The sequence below is a fragment of the Mesoplodon densirostris genome, chromosome 13 (genome assembly GCF_025265405.1).
Source record: "Mesoplodon densirostris isolate mMesDen1 chromosome 13, mMesDen1 primary haplotype, whole genome shotgun sequence".
NCBI classification, from domain to species: domain Eukaryota; kingdom Metazoa; phylum Chordata; class Mammalia; order Artiodactyla; family Ziphiidae; genus Mesoplodon; species Mesoplodon densirostris.
In genome coordinates this window covers 47,085,083-47,104,046 of record NC_082673.1, presented here as the reverse complement: position 1 = coordinate 47,104,046, position 18,964 = coordinate 47,085,083, and positions in this window count along the sequence as shown.

The following is an 18,964-nucleotide window of genomic DNA, read 5'->3' as shown; positions in this document are numbered from 1 at the left end:
TTTATAGGAATGAATTATTTCCATGCTTATATCTATAAATACATAAAAGAGGAATCAAATCTAACTTGAACCATAAAAGAAAAAAAAAACCTGAACCCACCAGTTATGCAGAGGGAAACCCTATCAGGGCACTTGCTCCAGTGGTAAACAATTCTGAAATTGGTCAGAGGTGGGGAATCACCTCCCATACAGCCAGCAACCCAACCCCCATGCAAGGAGCGTCCTCATTGCAAAGCTGGGGGACCGTGCTGAGGCATCTGTGAGTAAACGTGAGCTGAGCCCCAGGCCAGCTGCTGCTGAACTGTTCCCACCCTTCCCAGGTAAAACACCTGAATATGTACAAGGGCTTGAAAGCCTAGAGGAAGGGCCCTGGAGCCACACCAGCGAAGGCACGCAGGCCAACTTTGTGCCTGCAGGTCAGCCAGGATGGTCCTGGACCCGGGCGCTCTTCTGCAAGCTTTCTATTGCCCTGCCTGAGATATCCCTCCTGTCCCGGCACCCACTGCTTTTATCCTTCCTCACCTCTGTCTGGAGAGAAATTCCATCGGAAGTTATGAGTGACACATCCTCTTCTTTACAGGTGGCAGCCTGGCAACTCCTGCAGAAAGGCCAGCAGAGACCCACTCACACCGGGCCACCATCAAAGCCTTGGCCCCTCACTCCCTCCCACCAGCACAGCCCCGAGACTGCTGACGGGGCAGAGAATATGGAGTCAGGCACAACTTCAGGGGCTATTGCTGCCTGGAGCACTGTTTATATTGACCTCAACCAGGCACATCTGGGGAGGGACGGCCGGCAGGGTAAGGCTTCCCAGGTCAGCTAATCCACAACCCTCAGGGAATCACATTGTTGAAAATGGACCTCGCTAAGGCAGAATAGAAGCCAAGGGAAAAAAGGACACAATGCCATTTGCAGCCCCGTAGATGAGTCTAGAGGTAATCACGTGACTTGGAGTAAGTCAGAAAGTGAAAGACACATATCGTATCATATCACTTATAGGTGTTACCTAAAAATGGATACCAGGGCAGATATTTCCACGGAGAAGGGCAATCACAGATTCATTAAACAAACTTATGGTTCACCAATGGAAAGGTGTGAGGATTGGTTTCATTATAATATCGGGGTTAACAGACATAATCAAACACAGGTGACATATATAATCACCAAAGACCTACGGAATACCAAGAGAAGACTACTCAACATTCTGTCCGAACGTACATGGGAAAAGGATCCCAGGAAGAACAGACATCTGTATATGTGTAAAAGAACCACATCTTCCACACCTACAACAAGCCAAACATTGTAATCAAACTTGCTGTAATAGAAAATAAAAAAAATTAAAAACACGAACAAGAAGTAGTGAGACAAACTTGAGGGGCTTTCTCCTGGCACATTCCATTCGAACTTCCAATCTAGAACACGCCTTCCATTGAGGCTCTGTTGCTCTAGTAACCAGATTTGTTAAGGGAGAACTGCTGCCACCTTGTGGCCGTTTCACGCAACAGCAGCTTTAATCCCAGCGCTAATGGTCAGTTGATATTCAAAATCATTGCAGGCCTGTAAATGACACCTGCCCTGAAAACAAATCCTGGGGTCACATATCGACCAAAAAATTCAAAGGACGTCCATATTTCAAAACGACCATTTCAAAAGGCATATTTTACGCACATTAGTGTTCTGCTTCTTTTTCTTTCTTTCCTTTTTTGTTAAAAAAACGGGAATGGAAAAAGGCATCCCTCAGAATGGGCGAAAATCGTTGCAAATGAATCAATGGACAAAGGTTTAATCTCCAATATATATATAAACAGCTCATGCAGCTTAATATTAAAAAAACAAACAACCCAATACAAAAATGGGCAGAAGATCTAAAGAGACGTTTCTTCAAAGAAGACACAGAGATGGCCAAGACGCACATGAAAAGCTGCTCAACAGCACTAATTATTAGAGAAATGCAAATCAAACCTACAATGAGGTACCTCACACCTGTTAGAATCGGCATCATCAGAATATCTACAAACAACAAATTCTGGGGAGGGTGTGGACAAAAGGAGCCCTCTTCCACTATTGGTGGGGATGTAAATTGATACAGTCATTATGGAGAACAGTATGGATTTTCCTTAAAAAAAACTAGAAATAGAATTACCATCTGATCCAGCAATCCCACTTCTGGGCATATACCCAGAGAAAACCATAAATCAAAAAGGCACATTCACCACAATGTTCATTGCAGCACTATTTACAATAGCCAGGTAATGCAAGCAACCTAAATTCCCACAGACAGATGAATGGATAAAGATGTGGTACATATATAAAATGGAATATTACTCAGCCATAAAAGGGGTGAAACTGGGTCATTTGTAGAGACATCGATGGATCTAGAGACTGTCATACAGAATGAAGTCAGAAAGAGGAAAACAAATATTGTATATTAATGCATATATGTGGAACCTAAAAAATGGTACAGATGAACTGGTTTGCAGGGAAGAAATAGAGACACAGAGGTAGAAAACAAACGTATGGACACCAAGTGTGGGAAGCCATGGGGCGGTGGTGGTGGGATGAGTTGGGAGATTGGGATTGACCTGTATACATGTATATGCATAAAATACATAACTAATAATAACCTGCTGTATAAAAAAATAAATACAATTAAATTTCAAAATTAAAAAAAAAATTTAAAATAAAACAGAAAAAAGTTCTTCCCTTCACACAGATGTATTTATAGGAATGAATTATTTCCATGCTTATATCTATAAATACATAAAAGAGGAATCAAATCTAACTTGAACCATAAAAGAAAAAAAAAAAAACCTGAACCAACCAGTTATACAGAGGGAAACCATATCAGGGCACTTGCTCCAGCAGTAAACAATTCTGAAATTGGTCAGAGGTGGGGAATTACCTCCCATACAGCCAGCAACCCAACCCCCATGCAAGGAGCGTCCTCATTGCAAAGCTGGGGGACCGTGCTGAGGCATCTGTGAGTAAACGTGAGCTGAGCCCCAGGCCAGCTGCTGCTGAACTGTTCCCACCCTTCCCAGGTAAAACATCTGAATATGTACAAGGGCTTGAAACCCTAGAGGAAAGTCCGTGGAGCCACACCAGCGACAGCACGCAGGCCAACTTGGTGCCTGCAGGCCAGCCAGGATGGTCCTGGCCCCGGGCCCTCTTCTGGAAGCTTTCTATTGCCCTGCCTGAGATACCCCTCCTGTCCCGGCCCCCACAGCTTTTTTCCTTCCTCACCTCTGTCCGGAGAGAAATTCCATCGGAAGTTATGAGTGACACATCCTCTTCTTTACAGGTGGCAGCCTGGCAACTCCTGCAGAAAGGCCAGCAGAGCCCCACTCACACCGGGCCACCAACAAAGCCTTGGCCCCTCACTCCCACCCACCAGCACAGCCCCGAGACTGCTGACGGGGCAGAGAATATGGAGTCAGGCACAACTTCAGGGGCTATTGCTGCCTGGAGCGCTGTTTATATTGACCTCAACCAGGCACACCTGGGGAGGGCCGGCCGGCAGGGTAAGGCTTCCCAGGTCAGCTAATCCACAACCCTCAGGGAATCACATTGTTGAAAATGGACCTCGCTAAGGCAGAATAGAAGCCAAGGAAAAAAAGGACACAATGCCATTTGCAGCCCCGTAGATGAGTCTAGAGGTAATCACGTGACTTGGAGTAAGTCAGAAAGTGAAAGACACATATCGTATCATATCACTTATAGGTGTTACCTAAAAATGGATACCAGGGCAGATATTTCCACGGAGTAGGGCAATCACAGATTCATTAAACAAACTTATGGTTCACCAATGGAAAGGTGTGAGGATTGGTTTCATTATGATATCGGGGTTAACAGACATAATCAAACACAGGTGACATATATAATCACCAAAGACCTACGGAATACCAAGAGAAGACTACTCAACATTCTGTCCTAACGTACATGGGAAAAGGATCCCAGGAAGAACAGACATCTGTATATGTGTAAAAGAACCACATCTTCCACACCTACAACAAGCCAAACATTGTAATCAAACTTGCTGTAATAGAAAATAAAAAAAAAACAAATTAAAAACACAAACAAAAAGTAGTGAGACAAACTTGAGGGGCTTTCTCCTGGCACATTCCATTCGAAATTCCAGTCTAGAACATGACTTCCATTGAGGCTCTGTTGCTCTAGTAACCAGATTTGGTAAGGGAGAACTGCTGCCACCTTGTGGCCGTTTCACGCAACAGCAGCTTTAATCCCAGCGCTAATGGTCAGTTGATATTCAAAATCATTGCAGGCCTGTAAATGACACCTGCCCTGAAAACAAATCCTGGGGTCACATATCGACCAAAAAATTCAAAGGACGTCCATATTTCAAAACGACCATTTCAAAAGGCATATTTTACGCACATTAGTGTTCTGCTTCTTTTTCTTTCTTTCCTTTTTTGTTAAAAAAAACGGGAATGGAAAAAGGCATCCCTCAGAATGGGCGAAAATCATTGCAAATGAATCAATGGACAAAGGTTTAATCTCCAATATATATATAAACAGCTCATGCAGCTTAATATTAAAAAAACAAACAACCCAATACAGAAATGGGAAGAAGATCTAAAGAGACGTTTCTTCAAAGAAGACACAGAGATGGCCAAGACGCACATGAAAAGCTGCTCAACAGCACTAATTATTAGAGAAATGCAAATCAAAACTACAATGAGGTATCACCTCACACCTGTTAGAATCTGCATCATCAGAAAATCTACAAACAACAAATTCTGGGGAGGGTGTGGACAAAAGGAGCCCTCTTCCACTATTGGTGGGGATGTAAATTGATACAGTCACTATGGAGAACAGTATGGAGTTTCCTTAAAAAAACTAGAAATATAATTATCATCTGATCCAGCAATCCCACTTCTGGGCATATACCCAGAGAAAACCATAAATCAAAAAGGCACATTCACCACAATGTTCATTGCAGCACTATTTACAATAGCCAGGTAATGCAAGCAACCTAAATGCCCACAGACAGATGAATGGATAAAGATGTGGTACATATATAAAATGGAATATTACTCAGCCATAAAAGGGGTGAAACTGGGTCATTTGTAGAGACATCGATGGATCTAGAGACTGTCATACAGAATGAAGTAAGTCAGAAAGAGGAAAACAAATATTGTATATTAATGCATATATGTGAAACCTAAAAAATGGTACAGATGAACTGGTTTGCAGGGAAGAAATAGAGACACAGAGGTAGAGAACAAACGTATGGACACCAAGTGTGGGAAGCCATGGGGTGGTGGTGGTGGGATGAGTTGGGAGATTGGGATTGACCTGTATACATGTATATGCATAAAATACATAACTAATAATAACCTGCTGTATAAAAAAATAAATACAATTAAATTTCAAAATTTAAAATAAATCAGAAAAAAGTTCTTCCCTTCACACAGATGTATTTATAGGAATGAATTATTTCCATGCTTATATCTATAAATACATAAAAGAGGAATCAAATCTAACTTGAACCATAAAAGAAAAAAAAAAAACCTGAACCAACCAGTTATACAGAGGGAAACCATATCAGGGCACTTGCTCCAGCAGTAAACAATTCTGAAATTGGTCAGAGGTGGGGAATTACCTCCCATACAGCCAGCAACCCAACCCCCATGCAAGCAGCGTCCTCATTGCAAAGCTGGGGGACCGTGCTGAGGCATCTGTGAGTAAACGTGAGCTGAGCCCCAGGCCAGCTGCTGCTGAACTGTTCCCACCCTTCCCAGGTAAAACATCTGAATATGTACAAGAGCTTGAAACCCAAGAGGAAAGTCCGTGGAGCCACACCAGCGGCAGCACGCAGGCCAACTTGGTGCCTGCAGGCCAGCCAGGATGGTCCTGGCCCCGGGCCCTCTTCTGGAAGCTTTCTATTGCCCTGCCTGAGATACCCCTCCTGTCCCGGCCCCCACTGCTTTTTTCCTTCCTCACCTCTGTCCGGAGAGAAATTCCATCGGAAGTTATGAGTGACACATCCTCTTCTTTACAGGTGGCAGCCTGGCAACTCCTGCAGAAAGGCCAGCAGAGCCCCACTCACACCGGGCCACCAACAAAGCCTTGGCCCCTCACTCCCACCCACCAGCACAGCCCCGAGACTGCTGACGGGGCAGAGAATATGGAGTCAGGCACAACTTCAGGGGCTATTGCTGCCTGGAGCGCTGTTTATATTGACCTCAACCAGGCACACCTGGGGAGGGCCGGCCGGCAGGGTAAGGCTTCCCAGGTCTGCTAATCCACAACCCTCAGGGAATCACATTGTTGAAAATGGACCTCGCTAAGGCAGAATAGAAGCCAAGGAAAAATTGGACACAATGCCATTTGCAGCCCCGTAGATGAGTCTAGAGGTAATCACGTGACTTGGAGTAAGTCAGAAAGTGAAAGACACATATCGTATCATATCACTTATAGGTGTTACCTAAAAATGGATACCAGGGCAGATATTTCCACGGAGAAGGGCAATCACAGATTCATTAAACAAACTTATGGTTCACCAATGGAAAGGTGTGAGGATTGGTTTCATTATGATATCGGGGTTAACAGACATAGTCAAACACAGGTAACATATATAATCACCAAAGACCTACGGAATACCAAGAGAAGACTACTCAACATTCTGTCCGAACGTACATGGGAAAAGGATCCCAGGAAGAACAGACATCTGTATATGTGTAAAAGAACCACATCTTCCACACCTACAACAAGCCAAACATTGTAATCAAACTTGCTGTAATAGAAAATAAAAAAAAATTAAAAACACGAACAAGAAGTAGTGAGACAAACTTGAGGGGCTTTCTTCTGCCACATTCCATTCTAAATTCCAATCTAGAACACGCCTTCCATTGAGGCTCTGTTGCTCTAGTAACCAGATTTGGTAAGGGAGAACTGCTGCCACCTTGTGGCCGTTTCACGCAACAGCAGCTTTAATCCCAGCGCTAATGGTCAGTTGATATTCAAAATCATTGCAGGCCTGTAAATGACACCTGCCCTGAAAACAAATCCTGGGGTCACATATCGACCAAAAAATTTAAAGGACGTCCATATTTCAAAACGACCATTTCAAAAGGCATATTTTACGCACATTAGTGTTCTGCTTCTTTTTCTTTCTTTCCTTTTTTGTTAAAAAAAAACGGGAATGGAAAAAGGCATCCCTCAGAATGGGCGAAAATCGTTGCAAATGAATCAATGGACAAAGGTTTAATCTCCAATATATATATAAACAGCTCATGCAGCTTAATATTAAAAAAACAAACAACCCAATACAGAAATGGGAAGAAGATCTAAAGAGACGTTTCTTCAAAGAAGACACAGAGATGGCCAAGACGCACATGAAAAGCTGCTCAACAGCACTAATTATTAGAGAAAGGCAAATCAAAACTACAATGAGGTATCACCTCACACCTGTTAGAATCGGCATCATCAGAAAATCTACAAACAACAAATTCTGGGGAGGGTGTGGACAAAAGGAGCCCTCTTCCACTATTGGTGGGGATGTAAATTGATACAGTCACTATGGAGAACAGTATGGAGTTTCCTTAAAAAAACTAGAAATAGAATTACCATCTGATCCAGCAATCCCACTTCTGGGCATATACCCAGAGAAAACCATAAATCAAAAAGGCACATTCACCACAATGTTCATTGCAGCACTATTTACAATAGCCAGGTAATGCAAGCAACCTAAATGCCCACAGACAGATGAATGGATAAAGATGTGGTACATATATAAAATGGAATATTACTCAGCCATAAAAGGGATGAAACTTGGTCATTTGTAGAGACATTGATGGATCTAGAGACTGTCATACAGAATGAAGTAAGTCAGAAAGAGGAAAACAAATACTGTATATTAATGCATATATGTGGAACCTAAAAAATGGTACAGATGAACTGGTTTGCAGGGAAGAAATAGAGACACAGAGGTAGAGAACAAACGTATGGACACCAAGTGTGGGAAGCCATGGGGTGGTGGTGGTGGGATGAGTTGGGAGATTGGGATTGACCTGTATACATGTATATGCATAAAATACATAACTAATAATAACCTGCTGTATAAAAAAATAAATACTATTAAATTTCAAAATTTAAAAAAAAAATTTAAGTAAAACTGAAAAAAGTTCTTCCCTTCACACTGATGTATTTATAGGAATGAATTATTTCCATGCTTATATCTATAAATACATAAAAGAGGAATCAAATCTAACTTGAACCATAAAAGAAAAAAAAAACCTGAACCCACCAGTTATACAGAGGGAAACCCTATCAGGGCACTTGCTCCAGCGGTAAACAATTCTGAAATTGGTCAGAGGTGGGGAATCACCTCCCATACAGCCAGCAACCCACCCCCCATGCAAGGAGCGTCCTCATTGCAAAGCTGGGGGACCGTGCTGAGGCATCTGTGAGTAAACGTGAGCTGAGCCCCAGGCCAGCTGCTGCTGAACTGTTCCCACCCTTCCCAGGTAAAACACCTGAATATGTACAAGGGCTTGAAAGCCTAGAGGAAGGGCCCTGGAGCCACACCAGCCACAGCACGCAGGCCAACTTTGTGCCTGCAGGTCAGCCAGGATGGTCCTGGACCCGGGCGCTCTTCTGGAAGCTTTCTATTGCCCTGCCTGAGATATCCCTCCTGTCCCGGCACCCACTGCTTTTATCCTTCCTCACCTCTGTCTGGAGAGAAATTCCATCGGAAGTTATGAGTGACACATCCTCTTCTTTACAGGTGGCAGCCTGGCAACTCCTGCAGAAAGGCCAGCAGAGCCCCACTCACACAGGGCCACCATCAAAGCCTTGGCCCCTCACTCCCTCCCACCAGCACAGCCCCGAGACTGCTGACGGGGCAGAGAATATGGAGTCAGGCACAACTTCAGGGGCTATTGCTGCCTGGAGCGCTGTTTATATTGACCTCAACCAGGCACACCTGGGGAGGGCCGGCCGGCAGGGTAAGGCTTCCAAGGTCAGCTAATCCACAACCCTCAGGGAATCACATTGTTGAAAATGGACCTCGCTAAGGCAGAATAGAAGCCAAGGAAAAAAAGGACACAATGCCATTTGCAGCCCCGTAGATGAGTCTAGAGGTAATCACGTGACTTGGAGTAAGTCAGAAAGTGAAAGACACATATCGTATCATATCACTTATAGGTGTTACCTAAAAATGGATACCAGGGCAGATATTTCCACGGAGTAGGGCAATCACAGATTCATTAAACAAACTTATGGTTCACCAATGGAAAGGTGTGAGGATTGGTTTCATTATGATATCGGGGTTAACAGACATAATCAAACACAGGTGACATATATAATCACCAAAGACCTACGGAATACCAAGAGAAGACTACTCAACATTCTGTCCTAACGTACATGGGAAAAGGATCCCAGGAAGAACAGACATCTGTATATGTGTAAAAGAACCACATCTTCCACACCTACAACAAGCCAAACATTGTAATCAAACTTGCTGTAATAGAAAATAAAAAAAAAACAAATTAAAAACACAAACAAAAAGTAGTGAGACAAACTTGAGGGGCTTTCTCCTGGCACATTCCATTCGAAATTCCAGTCTAGAACATGACTTCCATTGAGGCTCTGTTGCTCTAGTAACCAGATTTGGTAAGGGAGAACTGCTGCCACCTTGTGGCCGTTTCACGCAACAGCAGCTTTAATCCCAGCGCTAATGGTCAGTTGATATTCAAAATCATTGCAGGCCTGTAAATGACACCTGCCCTGAAAACAAATCCTGGGGTCACATATCGACCAAAAAATTCAAAGGACGTCCATATTTCAAAACGACCATTTCAAAAGGCATATTTTACGCACATTAGTGTTCTGCTTCTTTTTCTTTCTTTCCTTTTTTGTTAAAAAAAACGGGAATGGAAAAAGGCATCCCTCAGAATGGGCGAAAATCATTGCAAATGAATCAATGGACAAAGGTTTAATCTCCAATATATATATAAACAGCTCATGCAGCTTAATATTAAAAAAACAAACAACCCAATACAGAAATGGGAAGAAGATCTAAAGAGACGTTTCTTCAAAGAAGACACAGAGATGGCCAAGACGCACATGAAAAGCTGCTCAACAGCACTAATTATTAGAGAAATGCAAATCAAAACTACAATGAGGTATCACCTCACACCTGTTAGAATCTGCATCATCAGAAAATCTACAAACAACAAATTCTGGGGAGGGTGTGGACAAAAGGAGCCCTCTTCCACTATTGGTGGGGATGTAAATTGATACAGTCACTATGGAGAACAGTATGGAGTTTCCTTAAAAAAACTAGAAATATAATTATCATCTGATCCAGCAATCCCACTTCTGGGCATATACCCAGAGAAAACCATAAATCAAAAAGGCACATTCACCACAATGTTCATTGCAGCACTATTTACAATAGCCAGGTAATGCAAGCAACCTAAATGCCCACAGACAGATGAATGGATAAAGATGTGGTACATATATAAAATGAAATATTACTCAGCCATAAAAGGGATGAAACTTGGTCATTTGTAGAGACATTGATGGATCTAGAGACTGTCATACAGAATGAAGTAAGTCAGAAAGAGGAAAACAAATACTGTATATTAATGCATATATGTGGAACCTAAAAAATGGTACCGATGAACTGGTTTGCAGGGAAGAAATAGAGACACAGAGGTAGAGAACAAACGTATGGACACCAAGTGTGGGAAGCCATGGGGTGGTGGTGGTGGGATGAGTTGGGAGATTGGGATTGACCTGTATACATGTATATGCATAAAATACATAACTAATAATAACCTGCTGTATAAAAAATAAATACAATTAAATTTCAAAATTAAAAAAAAAAATTAAGTAAAACAGAAAAAAGTTCTTCCCTTCACACAGATGTATTTATAGGAATGAATTATTTCCATGCTTATATCTATAAATACATAAAAGAGGAATCAAATCTAACTTGAACCATAAAAGAAAAAAAAACCTGAACCCACCAGTTATACAGAGGGAAACCCTATCAGGGCACTTGCTCCAGCGGTAAACAATTCTGAAATTGGTCAGAGGTGGGGAATCACCTCCCATACAGCCAGCAACTTACCCCCCATGCAAGGAGCGTCCTCATTGCAAAGCTGGGGGACCGTGCTGAGGCATCTGTGAGTAAACGTGAGCTGAGCCCCAGGCCAGCTGCTGCTGAACTGTTCTCACCCTTCCCAGGTAAAACACCTGAATATGTACAAGGGCTTGAAAGCCTAGAGGAAGGGCCCTGGAGCCACACCAGCCACAGCACGCAGGCCAACTTTGTGCCTGCAGGTCAGCCAGGATGGTCCTGGACCCGGGGGCTCTTCTGCAAGCTTTCTATTGCCCTGCCTGAGATATCCCTCCTGTCCCGGCACCCACTGCTTTTATCCTTCCTCACCTCTGTCTGGAGAGAAATTCCATCGGAAGTTATGAGTGACACATCCTCTTCTTTACAGGTGGCAGCCTGGCAACTCCTGCAGAAAGGCCAGCAGAGCCCCACTCACACCGGGCCACCATCAAAGCCTTGGCCCCTCACTCCCTCCCACCAGCACAGCCCCGAGACTGCTGACGGGGCAGAGAATATGGAGTCAGGCACAACTTCAGGGGCTATTGCTGCCTGGAGCGCTGTTTATATTGACCTCAACCAGGCACATCTGGGGAGGGACGGCCGGCAGGGTAAGGCTGCCCAGGTCAGCTAATCCACAACCCTCAGGCAATCACATTGTTGAAAATGGACCTCGCTAAGGCAGAATAGAAGCCAAGGGAAAAAAGGACACAATGCCATTTGCAGCCCCGTAGATGAGTCTAGAGGTAATCACGTGACTTGGAGTAAGTCAGAAAGTGAAAGACACATATCGTATCATATCACTTATAGGTGTTACCTAAAAATGGATACCAGGGCAGATATTTCCACGGAGAAGGGCAATCACAGATTCATTAAACAAACTTATGGTTCACCAATGGAAAGGTGTGAGGATTGGTTTCATTATAATATCGGGGTTAACAGACATAATCAAACACAGGTGACATATATAATCACCAAAGACCTACGGAATACCAAGAGAAGACTACTCAACATTCTGTACTAACGTACATGGGAAAAGGATCCCAGGAAGAACAGACATCTGTATATGTGTAAAAGAACCACATCTTCCACACCTACAACAAGCCAAACATTGTAATCAAACTTGCTGTAATAGAAAATAAAAATAATTAAAAACACGAACAAGAAGTAGTGAGACAAACTTGAGGGGCTTTCTCCTGGCACATTCCATTCGAACTTCCAATCTAGAACACGCCTTCCATTGAGGCTCTGTTGCTCTAGTAACCAGATTTGGTAAGGGAGAACTGCTGCCACCTTGTGGCCGTTTCACGCAACAGCAGCTTTAATCCCAGCGCTAATGGTCAGTTGATATTCAAAATCATTGCAGGCCTGTAATTGACACCTGCCCTGAAAACAAATCCTGGGGTCACATATCGACCAAAAAATTCAAAGGATGTCCATATTTCAAAACGACCATTTCAAAAGGCATATTTTACGCACATTAGTGTTCTGCTTCTTTTTCTTTCTTTCCTTTTTTGTTAAAAAAACGGGAATGGAAAAAGGCATCCCTCAGAATGGGCGAAAATCGTTGCAAATGAATCAATGGACAAAGGTTTAATCTCCAATATATATATAAACAGCTCATGCAGCTTAATATTAAAAAAACAAACAACCCAATACAGAAATGGGCAGAAGATCTAAAGAGACGTTTCTTCAAAGAAGACACAGAGATGGCCAAGACGCACATGAAAAGCTGCTCAACAGCACTAATTATTAGAGAAATGCAAATCAAAACTACAATGAGGTATCACCTCACACCTGTTAGAATCTGCATCATCAGAAAATCTACAAACAACAAATTCTGGGGAGGGTGTGGACAAAAGGAGCCCTCTTCCACTATTGGTGGGGATGTAAATTGATACAGTCATTATGGAGAACAGTATGGAGTTTCCTTAAAAAACTAGAAATAGAATTACCATCTGATCCAGCAATCCCACTTCTGGGCATATACCCAGAGAAAACCATAAATCAAAAAGGCACATTCACCACAATGTTCATTGCAGCACTATTTACAATAGCCAGGTAATGCAAGCAACCTAAATGCCCACAGACAGATGAATGGATAAAGATGTGGTACATATATAAAATGGAATATTACTCAGCCATAAAAGGGGTGAAACTGGGTCATTTGTAGAGACATCGATGGATCTAGAGACTGTCATACAGAATGAAGTAAGTCAGAAAGAGGAAAACAAATATTGTATATTAATGCATATATGTGAAACCTAAAAAATGGTACAGATGAACTGGTTTGCAGGGAAGAAATAGAGACACAGAGGTAGAGAACAAACGTATGGACACCAAGTGTGGGAAGCCATGGGGTGGTGGTGGTGGGATGAGTTGGGAGATTGGGATTGACCTGTATACATGTATATGCATAAAATACATAACTAATAATAACCTGCTGTATAAAAAAATAAATACAATTAAATTTCAAAATTTAAAATAAATCAGAAAAAAGTTCTTCCCTTCACACAGATGTATTTATAGGAATGAATTATTTCCATGCTTATATCTATAAATACATAAAAGAGGAATCAAATCTAACTTGAACCATAAAAGAAAAAAAAAAAACCTGAACCAACCAGTTATACAGAGGGAAACCATATCAGGGCACTTGCTCCAGCAGTAAACAATTCTGAAATTGGTCAGAGGTGGGGAATTACCTCCCATACAGCCAGCAACCCAACCCCCATGCAAGCAGCGTCCTCATTGCAAAGCTGGGGGACCGTGCTGAGGCATCTGTGAGTAAACGTGAGCTGAGCCCCAGGCCAGCTGCTGCTGAACTGTTCCCACCCTTCCCAGGTAAAACATCTGAATATGTACAAGGGCTTGAAACCCAAGAGGAAAGTCCGTGGAGCCACACCAGCGACAGCACGCAGGCCAACTTGGTGCCTGCAGGCCAGCCAGGATGGTCCTGGCCCCGGGCCCTCTTCTGGAAGCTTTCTATTGCCCTGCCTGAGATACCCCTCCTGTCCCGGCCCCCACTGCTTTTTTCCTTCCTCACCTCTGTCCGGAGAGAAATTCCATCGGAAGTTATGAGTGACACATCCTCTTCTTTACAGGTGGCAGCCTGGCAACTCCTGCAGAAAGGCCAGCAGAGCCCCACTCACACCGGGCCACCAACAAAGCCTTGGCCCCTCACTCCCACCCACCAGCACAGCCCCGAGACTGCTGACGGGGCAGAGAATATGGAGTCAGGCACAACTTCAGGGGCTATTGCTGCCTGGAGCGCTGTTTATATTGACCTCAACCAGGCACACCTGGGGAGGGCCGGCCGGCAGGGTAAGGCTTCCCAGGTCTGCTAATCCACAACCCTCAGGGAATCACATTGTTGAAAATGGACCTCGCTAAGGCAGAATAGAAGCCAAGGAAAAAATGGACACAATGCCATTTGCAGCCCCGTAGATGAGTCTAGAGGTAATCACGTGACTTGGAGTAAGTCAGAAAGTGAAACACACATATCGTATCATATCACTTATAGGTGTTACCTAAAAATGGATACCAGGGCAGATATTTCCACGGAGAAGGGCAATCACAGATTCATTAAACAAACTTATGGTTCACCAATGGAAAGGTGTGAGGATTGGTTTCATTATGATATCGGGGTTAACAGACATAGTCAAACACAGGTGACATATATAATCACCAAAGACCTACGGAATACCAAGAGAAGACTACTCAACATTCTGTCCGAACGTACATGGGAAAAGGATCCCAGGAAGAACAGACATCTGTATATGTGTAAAAGAACCACATCTTCAACACCTACAACAAGCCAAACATTGTAATCAAACTTGCTGTAATAGAAAATAAAAAAAAATTAAAAACACGAACAAGAAGTAGTGAGACAAACTTGAGGGGCTTTCTCCTGCCACATTCCATTCTAAATTCCAATCTAGAACACGCCTTCCATTGAGGCTCTGTTGCTCTAGTAACCAGATTTGGTAAGGGAGAACTGCTGCCACCTTGTGGGCGTTTCACGCAACAGCAGCTTTAATCCCAGCGCTAATGGTCAGTTGATATTCAAAATCATTGCAGGCCTGTAAATGACACCTGCCCTGAAAACAAATCCTGGGGTCACATATCGACCAAAAAATTTAAAGGACGTCCATATTTCAAAACGACCATTTCAAAAGGCATATTTTACGCACATTAGTGTTCTGCTTCTTTTTCTTTCTTTCCTTTTTTGTTAAAAAAAAACGGGAATGGAAAAAGGCATCCCTCAGAATGGGCGAAAATCGTTGCAAATGAATCAATGGACAAAGGTTTAATCTCCAATATATATATAAACAGCTCATGCAGCTTAATATTAAAAAAACAAACAACCCAATACAGAAATGGGCAGAAGATCTAAAGAGACGTTTCTTCAAAGAAGACACAGAGATGGCCAAGACGCACATGAAAAGCTGCTCAACAGCACTAATTATTAGAGAAATGCAAATCAAAACTACAATGAGGTATCACCTCACACCTGTTAGAATCTGCATCATCAGAAAATCTACAAACAACAAATTCTGGGGAGGGTGTGGACAAAAGGAGCCCTCTTCCACTATTGGTGGGGATGTAAATTGATACAGTCATTATGGAGAACAGTATGGAGTTTCCTTAAAAAACTAGAAATAGAATTACCATCTGATCCAGCAATCCCACTTCTGGGCATATACCCAGAGAAAACCATAAATCAAAAAGGCACATTCACCACAATGTTCATTGCAGCACTATTTACAATAGCCAGGTAATGCAAGCAACCTAAATGCCCACAGACAGATGAATGGATAAAGATGTGGTACATATATAAAATGGAATATTACTCAGCCATAAAAGGGGTGAAACTGGGTCATTTGTAGAGACATCGATGGATCTAGAGACTGTCATACAGAATGAAGTAAGTCAGAAAGAGGAAAACAAATATTGTATATTAATGCATATATGTGAAACCTAAAAAATGGTACAGATGAACTGGTTTGCAGGGAAGAAATAGAGACACAGAGGTAGAGAACAAACGTATGGACACCAAGTGTGGGAAGCCATGGGGTGGTGGTGGTGGGATGAGTTGGGAGATTGGGATTGACCTGTATACATGTATATGCATAAAATACATAACTAATAATAACCTGCTGTATAAAAAAATAAATACAATTAAATTTCAAAATTTAAAATAAATCAGAAAAAAGTTCTTCCCTTCACACAGATGTATTTATAGGAATGAATTATTTCCATGCTTATATCTATAAATACATAAAAGAGGAATCAAATCTAACTTGAACCATAAAAGAAAAAAAAAAAAACCTGAACCAACCAGTTATACAGAGGGAAACCATATCAGGGCACTTGCTCCAGCAGTAAACAATTCTGAAATTGGTCAGAGGTGGGGAATTACCTCCCATACAGCCAGCAACCCAACCCCCATGCAAGCAGCGTCCTCATTGCAAAGCTGGGGGACCGTGCTGAGGCATCTGTGAGTAAACGTGAGCTGAGCCCCAGGCCAGCTGCTGCTGAACTGTTCCCACCCTTCCCAGGTAAAACATCTGAATATGTACAAGGGCTTGAAACCCAAGAGGAAAGTCCGTGGAGCCACACCAGCGACAGCACGCAGGCCAACTTGGTGCCTGCAGGCCAGCCAGGATGGTCCTGGCCCCGGGCCCTCTTCTGGAAGCTTTCTATTGCCCTGCCTGAGATACCCCTCCTGTCCCGGCCCCCACTGCTTTTTTCCTTCCTCACCTCTGTCCGGAGAGAAATTCCATCGGAAGTTATGAGTGACACATCCTCTTCTTTACAGGTGGCAGCCTGGCAACTCCTGCAGAAAGGCCAGCAGAGCCCCACTCACACCGGGCCACCAACAAAGCCTTGGCCCCTCACTCCCACCCACCAGCACAGCCCCGAGACTGCTGACGGGGCAGAGAATATGGAGTCAGGCACAACTTCAGGGGCTATTGCTGCCTGGAGCGCTGTTTATATTGACCTCAACCAGGCACACCTGGGGAGGGCCGGCCGGCAGGGTAAGGCTTCCCAGGTCTGCTAATCCACAACCCTCAGGGAATCACATTGTTGAAAATGGACCTCGCTAAGGCAGAATAGAAGCCAAGGAAAAAATGGACACAATGCCATTTGCAGCCCCGTAGATGAGTCTAGAGGTAATCAGGTGACTTGGAGTAAGTCAGAAAGTGAAACACACATATCGTATCATATCACTTATAGGTGTTACCTAAAAATGGATACCAGGGCAGATATTTCCACGGAGAAGGGCAATCACAGATTCATTAAACAAACTTATGGTTCACCAATGGAAAGGTGTGAGGATTGGTTTCATTATGATATCGGGGTTAACAGACATAGTCAAACACAGGTGACATATATAATCACCAAAGACCTACGGAATACCAAGAGAAGACTACTCAACATTCTGTCCGAACGTACATGGGAAAAGGATCCCAGGAAGAACAGACATCTGTATATGTGTAAAAGAACCACATCTTCAACACCTACAACAAGCCAAACATTGTAATCAAACTTGCTGTAATAGAAAATAAAAAAAAATTAAAAACACGAACAAGAAGTAGTGAGACAAACTTGAGGGGCTTTCTCCTGCCACATTCCATTCTAAATTCCAATCTAGAACACGCCTTCCATTGAGGCTCTGTTGCTCTAGTAACCAGATTTGGTAAGGGAGAACTGCTGCCACCTTGTGGGCGTTTCACGCAACAGCAGCTTTAATCCCAGCGCTAATGGTCAGTTGATATTCAAAATCATTGCAGGCCTGTAAATGACACCTGCCCTGAAAACAAATCCTGGGGTCACATATCGACCAAAAAATTTAAAGGACGTCCATATTTCAAAACGACCATTTCAAAAGGCATATTTTACGCACATTAGTGTTCTGCTTCTTTTTCTTTCTTTCCTTTTTTGTTAAAAAAAAACGGGAATGGAAAAAGGCATCCCTCAGAATGGGCGAAAATCGTTGCAAATGAATCAATGGACAAAGGTTTAATCTCCAATATATATATAAACAGCTCATGCAGCTTAATATTAAAAAAACAAACAACCCAATACAGAAATGGGAAGAAGATCTAAAGAGACGTTTCTTCAAAGAAGACACAGAGATGGCCAAGACGCACATGAAAAGCTGCTCAACAGCACTAATTATTAGAGAAAGGCAAATCAAAACTACAATGAGGTATCACCTCACACCTGTTAGAATCGGCATCATCAGAAAATCTACAAACAACAAATTCTGGGGAGGGTGTGGACAAAAGGAGCCCTCTTCCACTATTGGTGGGGATGTAAATTGATACAGTCACTATGGAGAACAGTATGGAGTTTCCTTAAAAAAACTAGAAATAGAATTACCATCTGATCCAGCAATCGAACTTCTGGGCATATACCCAGAGAAAACCATAAATCAAAAAGGCACATTCACCACAATGTTCATTGCAGCACTATTTACAATAGCCAGGTAATGCAAGCAACCTAAATGCCCACAGACAGATGAATGGATAAAGATGTGGTACATATATAAAATGGAATATTACTCAGCCATAAAAGGGATGAAACTTGGTCATTTGTAGAGACATTGATGGATCTAGAGACTGTCATACAGAATGAAGTAAGTCAGAAAGAGGAAAACAAATACTGTATATTAATGCATATATGTGGAACCTAAAAAATGGTACAGATGAACTGGTTTGCAGGGAAGAAATAGAGACACAGAGGTAGAGAACAAACGTATGGACACCAAGTGTGGGAAGCCATGGGGTGGTGGTGGTGGGATGAGTTGGGAGATTGGGATTGACCTGTATACATGTATATGCATAAAATACATAACTAATAATAACCTGC